The sequence below is a fragment of the Motacilla alba genome, chromosome 4, assembly GCF_015832195.1.
Source record: "Motacilla alba alba isolate MOTALB_02 chromosome 4, Motacilla_alba_V1.0_pri, whole genome shotgun sequence".
Taxonomy (NCBI): Eukaryota; Metazoa; Chordata; class Aves; order Passeriformes; family Motacillidae; genus Motacilla; species Motacilla alba.
Genome location: NC_052019.1, coordinates 56,838,000 through 56,845,061, shown reverse-complemented (window position 1 = coordinate 56,845,061; position 7,062 = coordinate 56,838,000).

Below are 7,062 nucleotides of genomic sequence, written 5' to 3'. Positions count from 1 at the left end.
TAATAATAAACAAGATCTGTGAGCACATGGATAAATTTGACTTGTTGAGAAGGGATCAGGTTGGCATCTGTAAGGGGAAATACAGCTTCACTAAGCTGAAGTTCTTTGATGGTGACAGTGAGAATATGGACAAAGAGGACCGATTGGACATAATCTGTTTGGGTTTTCAAAATGCCTTTGCCAAGGTTCCAAAGGATAGAATAGAATAGAATAGAATAGAATAGAATAGAACAGAATAATTCCAGTTGAAAAGGAACCTACATCATCTAAGTCCAGCTGTCTAAGGTTATTCCAGAGAGTAAAGTTAGACTTGAAGAAAGGTCCTTGTATGGACTGAAAACTGGGCAAAGGTAAGAGTAGGGATTAATGGGTGTTTTTCAGGATGGTAAATAACTGGCAGCAAGGTCCCCTAGGAACTGGTCCTGGGACCAATTTCATTCAGTATTTAATCAAAGAGCTAGAGAAGAGAATGAACAGTGGAATTTTTGGTTTTGAAGGCGATATTAATGGATTTTGCATCACAAGCTTTAGTGTAGATAAGTGTGATTTTATGAAAAATAATCTAGTTCCTACCAACGTGATATAGCACTCAGAGCGGAGGTGCTGAACTCTTGAATTCAGGAAGAGATCTTGGGGTGATTGCTCTCAATTCTCTGAAGTCATGAGCCCATGGTGCTACAGCAGCAAAGAAAACCTCAAAACCCCAACCCAAACAAAAAAACAAACACAAAGAAATTATTGAGTACAAATGAGAGATGACATTCTGTCACCATACAAAGCTGTGGTGCACCCTCTGTTTGGTGCTGCCAGTTCTGTTTTCCACCTCCCAGGAAGGAGGCAGTAAAAGCAAAGGAGATCCAGAGAGGGCCAGTCAAAAAGCTTGTGATGATGTAGCAACAGCCTTGTGAAAAGGGAAGAAAGCTGATATTCTTCATTTTGGAGAGAAGGGAAATGTGATAAAGCACAGATGTAATGGATTAGCTAGATTTTCCTAGTATCAGAATGCTCAGAAAGGAATTAGACAACTTCATGGATGTGCATGAAGGGATGCTGGAATGATTATACAGGAATGTAACCTCTAAGACCTCTACAGCAACAGTGGATACTGGAGCAGTAGAAGAGGAATCCATTGCCAATTGTTGCCAAAGTCACATGTCCTCCTGAAACAACTTTTCTTTTTGTTATTATCTCTCTGGCTTTTCTATAATGGGCCCGGCATTAGCCACAACCACCACCATCCCACCCTCCCAAACTTCCCAGGGAGAAAGGTCCAAGTTCAAAAAGAAAAGAGGAAAAACCCTACTGTTTGAGATGCAATAACAGCTCCAAGTGCAATATCTTTAAAAAAAAAAAAAAAAAAAAAGAGGGGAAGGTGTATGAGGGTCAGAATAGAAATAATATATAGATAGAGAAGTGAAGGGAAACACAGGAAAAAAGAGCACCCAGGTGTGCCTATTACTCCCTGTGGACCTCCAGGGATGGAAAAATGAAAACAGTTGCCAGAACACCCCCTCCTCCCCATTTTTTCCCTGCTGTCAGAGACAAAATACCAGACTGAATGGATCCATTGGTCTTACCCCAGAGAATGTTTCTTATGTTTGAATGGTCTTTTATTGGAGGCAGTCTTGGCCATCCTGGAATTCAAGGAAAGAGTTGTGACAGGTTGTACAGAGACTTACTGCATAATTTGTTTCTCTGTTTTTGAAAGAAAAGCTTTAAAGTATGGTCTCAGTTACCAACTGAAATAGAAAACTGTAGGGTATTGGATAGAAGGCAAGTAGGACATAGAAGAAACTGCTAAGGGAGATATTTAGGATGGATATAAGATGTAAAACTGTATCTCACATAAATCAGTGGGTTTTAATCCTTTTTGATTTCCAGTGTAGGTGTGTGGCAAATTTAACCTACTTAGAATAAATTTGCTTCTTTGAATTTCCCTTTGCATTTCCCGTAGTTCTTTCTGAGTTTTGCAGGCTATAGGTTGATAAGTATTATAGAAAATGCACCATCTTGGGACTTAAGTATTTCTAGATGGCTTCTGCAAAGTGGGAGCACATCTGCATGGACACTGACCAGATTATAATACCAATGGTCACCCTGTAGGAACATTTCTTTTGTAGAGCGGTGTAGTTGTGCAATGCAAAGCTGACTTTGGGGCTTAGGTTTTTTGGCAGATGCTCATCTGTTTAGAAAAGCAAAGAGAAGGCTCCAAACCTTACATATCATCTCCTCCCATAGTGCATCTGTTCAACTCAGACTTGCAAGGCACTGGGTTACATCATTTGAGAAAGTGGGTGACAAACCCAAAAAAAAAATACTAAATAATGACTCCATCTACTTCCCTGCGTGTGATAACAATCAAATTGTGAAACAGATCTTCAGCTACAATAAATCAATATAGGTCCTCTAGGACAATTTCATTTACAGGGAGTGAGAATTTGGTGCTGTACTTTGTATGTGAGAAAAAAATGCACTTGAAAAAAATTTTAAAGGAAAAAACAACCCTGTATCTTTTGCTATAGAACAATTATGCAAATATGTTTTAATAGAATAGTAGAAGACTGCTGGAGAGCATTTGGTAAAGAGAGGAATTAGATAATAATTGGACTGTAAAACTAAATTATATAAAGACATGCCACACATTAATTATTTTACATCACCCACTTTCCCCAGACTAGAGCACATAGGTCTAACTGTGAAGATACTAACAGAGTCCCAACAGTCCTATTAAGAGACAAAGAAAGAGAGATCTGGTTAGGCTATTTTTTTCATGTTAATACCCCTGCATTATCACTTTATAATTTTGAAAATAAAACCCTCTAAGTGAAACAATACCTCACTGCTAGAATAAAGATTTCCAAAACTTCATGATCCTGGTTCCCATCTGCTTCATCCCCTCTGTAGTCATTTTGGCCTGCAAAGCTTTATTATATTAATCTGGTAGATTGTTATCCCTTCTTTGTATAAACATTAGTTTATGATAAGATGAGATAAGATGGTAAAAAGGGGTCCAGGGAGCCTATATGTTTCTTTTATACATTGGAAAGTGTGTGTGTGCCTATAACTTTTGAATACTGAAATGGACATTGTAAGTTGTGGGGGAGAAGAATTCTGCCCTGTTTTTTCTATCCTTGCCACTCTAATTCTTCTCTGAGCTCTTCTGTTTACTTTCTTTCCATGGCTTTTATTTTTATTCTCTGTTCTTATTTTTCTCTTCCTATTTCTTTCTACATAGCAATCCTGCTCTTTCCACTTAATACTGCAGTTGTTCAGAGTTATTTTGAAACAGGACAATATACTCAGTCATACATCTAAATTTAATTTAGGACCTGACTGTGATCACCACTGAACCTGAACACTCCCTTGCCTAGCAAGGGCTGAGGAATACAGCCCAACTCTGCATGACCAAGGGTATTGTAATGTGGACCTTTGTGTTTAAGCAATTATTTTAATTTTTTTTTCACATGAATTCATCATTTGAATTGTAGTTTTTGGGAGAAATTTCATGGGCTGAGAATGGATAGAACACAAAGGATGACTGCTTCAGAAGACTGATTGTTCACAGCCCTCACCTCTGTTTCATACATCAGCACGCACCTTTTGTAATTAAATAGATGAGATTCCTTTGAAGCATATCCCTGAACTGGTAAGTGAGATAACCTCGTACTTCTAGAATCCAGAGAGGTGGGAAGGCTTGAGGCAGGCTGATGCACAGAGGCTGGGACAAAACTGGCCAGTCTGTGCCTCAGGCTGCATGTGGCTCTCTAAGTATTTAAATACAGCCCCTGTGCTGGCTGGCATGGGGGCGGGGGCATAATCCCTGCCTCCAGAAGCAGTGACTCAACAAGAGCTTCTGAGGCCAATTTTAGGGCTTTCCTTGGCCTCTGCCTGTTTACCTAGCAGAGCCCCATCCCTCAGGCAAAATCTGCAAGGCCAGTTTATCACCAGCTGCCCTGAATCATTCCCACATCCTCATTGCTCCAGAACAGGATAGGCGTCTTGAGGCTTTTAACACAGGGAGGATTCTGATGAGGTGTTTGGAAAGCTGAGGCAATCAGACATTATGGGAAAAGACTGTGAAATAGTCTGATAGGTTATGTTTTTAAATTACATCTTTTCCTCATCCATAGTAAATTTTTTTCCAAGCCATATGATCCTCAAATTACCAATACAAATGGGAATACAATTAATAGCAGTGCCATATCTTTATAGGGAGCATCACATTTTTTGTGCCAGGAAGGCCTGCCTTTTATTCTATTAAACTGAGCAAAAGTCTTCTCCTGGGCCTCGTCTCCTCTGCATGGTGCCATCCTTTGAGGAATACATCATCATCAGAGTGCTTAGTCCTAGTGATGTATTACACTAATACATCTGTTGCTTTAATGATATATTAGTGTAATACCTTATCAGAGTGATGCATAGCAATGATCTGTTGCTCAAAAGGTGGTGCCATTCAGGAATGAAAGAATTCATGGACACAGTCAGTGTAATTATACAGATAAAAGCCATCATAGATTATGCTGGAATCTGCTTTCATGGAACCAAGAACACCAGTACTATGCCAGCCTGTTTGGTGCCATTTTCTAGTGCCATTGCACTGGATTTGTAATGCTGAGGTTGTTACATCTCTTTTAAACCTTTTAAACATACTAAGAGCAACTACCATTAACCTTGGGTCACTGTGAAGCAGAATGTATCCAGTTACATTATTTTTACTGTATGGTAGTACAGTACTTACTTACCCGTAACCACATGAAACCAAGTAACATTAACCTCCAAATAGCCTGAAGAACACACCATATCTCATTATAATAATCTGGGCTTCATCCTTAGCCTGACTTTAATTATTGTCCATTCTCAAATATTTTCGATTACATGACAGTTGAACTACTACAGCCTGTCATTAACTGTGGGCCTCTTTAATCTCAACCTTCATTTTCTTTACCATTACATTTATTTTCATTACTTTAGCCACTGAAAAACAGGTGAAGTCAGACTCAATTACGTTGTTTTGTGTAGCATCTTAATTAAATATTTCAAAGCATCATCCAGAGATTGTGGCAAAAAAAAATCAAATTCTATTTTCTATTTTTTAAACTTTTACTGTAAAGAAGGGGAGAAAACCATGAGCCAATAATATAAAAAACCCTCAAAACTCAGATCTTTTTCCCCTCTGCCTTAACTCACTCACTAATTGGGTCCAAGCTTCCTCACTAATTGGGCTTCCAAAGAGAAAGACAATCAGAACCACATTTTGCTTGTGGTAATTTAACTGAGGTATAAAGTATTGATTAGCTTATTTACATTTCCTCTAAATATTCTTTACACCAAAGTGTGAAGAATGTTGCAGAGGAGAAAATAAAGGCTCCAACTTGTTTCAGTTATCAGACCAGGGGAAGGTATGTAGGTAACTCAAGGATGTTTGCCAAATAGTCCAGCACAAAACAATCGGTAACACAAATGAGGGAGAAAAGGACATGCAAAGTATTTATAGAATGTAAATACTGGGATTTTTCTTTCCTCTTCACTTTCTCTTCTGTTATCTTCAGCTTCACTGCTAGTAACAAGTATCATTTTAATTTGCAGGGAGGGTTGCTAAAGCAACTTTCAGGAATGTATTTAATCGGGTGGCATACAGAATTCACAGGAGCCATAATGGGGATACAGGGTGATGGATGCAGGACATCCTTCGTGTTACGTTCCTTATCTTCCGAGGTCACTCAGCTGATGTGTGACCTTGCAGTTTAGAAACTGCTGACCCAGATCTTTCTCCTGCCCATGGGAGGATGATATAATCTAGGAGCTCATGGGTGAGGCTGTGCTACCTGATCTCTGTCAGAGGTGGAAGCAGCCTGCTGGAATGGCAATGCAGGAAGTATTGGCTGAAGTGAAGTTCCTTCAACAGGAATTTGTGACAGATTTATTCAGATCAGAAAACCTGCAAGTTGCCCAATTGTATCTTGGCAGGGTGAAGGGGGAAAGGCATCCTCCTCACCTGGCTGGAGAAACCATAAACCCCAGTAGGACTAACCTCCAGGGCCAGGCTATTCCATATTTTACCTGAAAGTATAATTGCTCAAGTTACTGTAGGAGGATATCTGCAAACTTCTCTGCACTTCTCAGAGGAAACTGATTGTTTCAATGAGCCTTTAGTAGGATTTATCAAAAAATTGTATATTTTACAAATGAAAATTTGTAATTCCTGCAGTGCTGGCCTCCTGATCCTGGTGCGCCTAGTTGGCCTTTTGTGGAAGTCTGATCTGTGACAAAAGCCTTCCAGAGGGTGATTAGCAAACACAGTAGCAGCTAATTCTGATAAACTGCGGGTGAGCAAATAGACCTTTGTGTAACTTGCCTTGTGTGCTGAGCATTGGAAGGGACAGATTTGGGATAAAGAGAGAAAGAGAGACTTAACAGGTGGGCTTCTGACACTGTTGCTCTGCCCGTGTACATCCTAAATGAGCTTCTGTGATACCATACACATTAACAGCTCGTGACAGGTCATATTTTCAGGGTCAAAATAGTCAGTAAGATAGAGGGTGTGTGAGTCTTTTCTTAAGAGATGGGCATCTGCATGGAGAAAGAGAATAGAGCAAAATGCTTAACAGTGTACAACAGGCAAAGTGTGTGGTCTCAGCCAGCATGGCCCTAATGGCCATTCAGTCATAGGCAGTCCTTGTTTTCTGCTTTGGAAGGGCAGTTTGTAGGGTCTTTTGGAACCCATCTGAATGGTGACTCCAAGTTTTTGTTTTCCTGAGTTAATTTTAGCAGCATCTGTTTTCCAGTCTTGTTCAATGTGTGCTACACAAATGCTTTTGCTAGTGTGGTGCAGAAAAGGAGGAATGATGGACAAGGTGGGTGGCAATTGCTTAGATTTGCTCTCTCTGCACTGCCACTGAATGTCAAACCACACCATGTTACTGGGCTGTGTTAGATTATGTGTGGAAACAGCATTCCTATTAGTTAATGCCATACATTTTAGCCAAATGGCATTCCTTTTAGTTTAATAAACAATAATTGATTTTTCAAAGTTGGAGTTTGCCCTTAAGCTAGCTTTAGGAA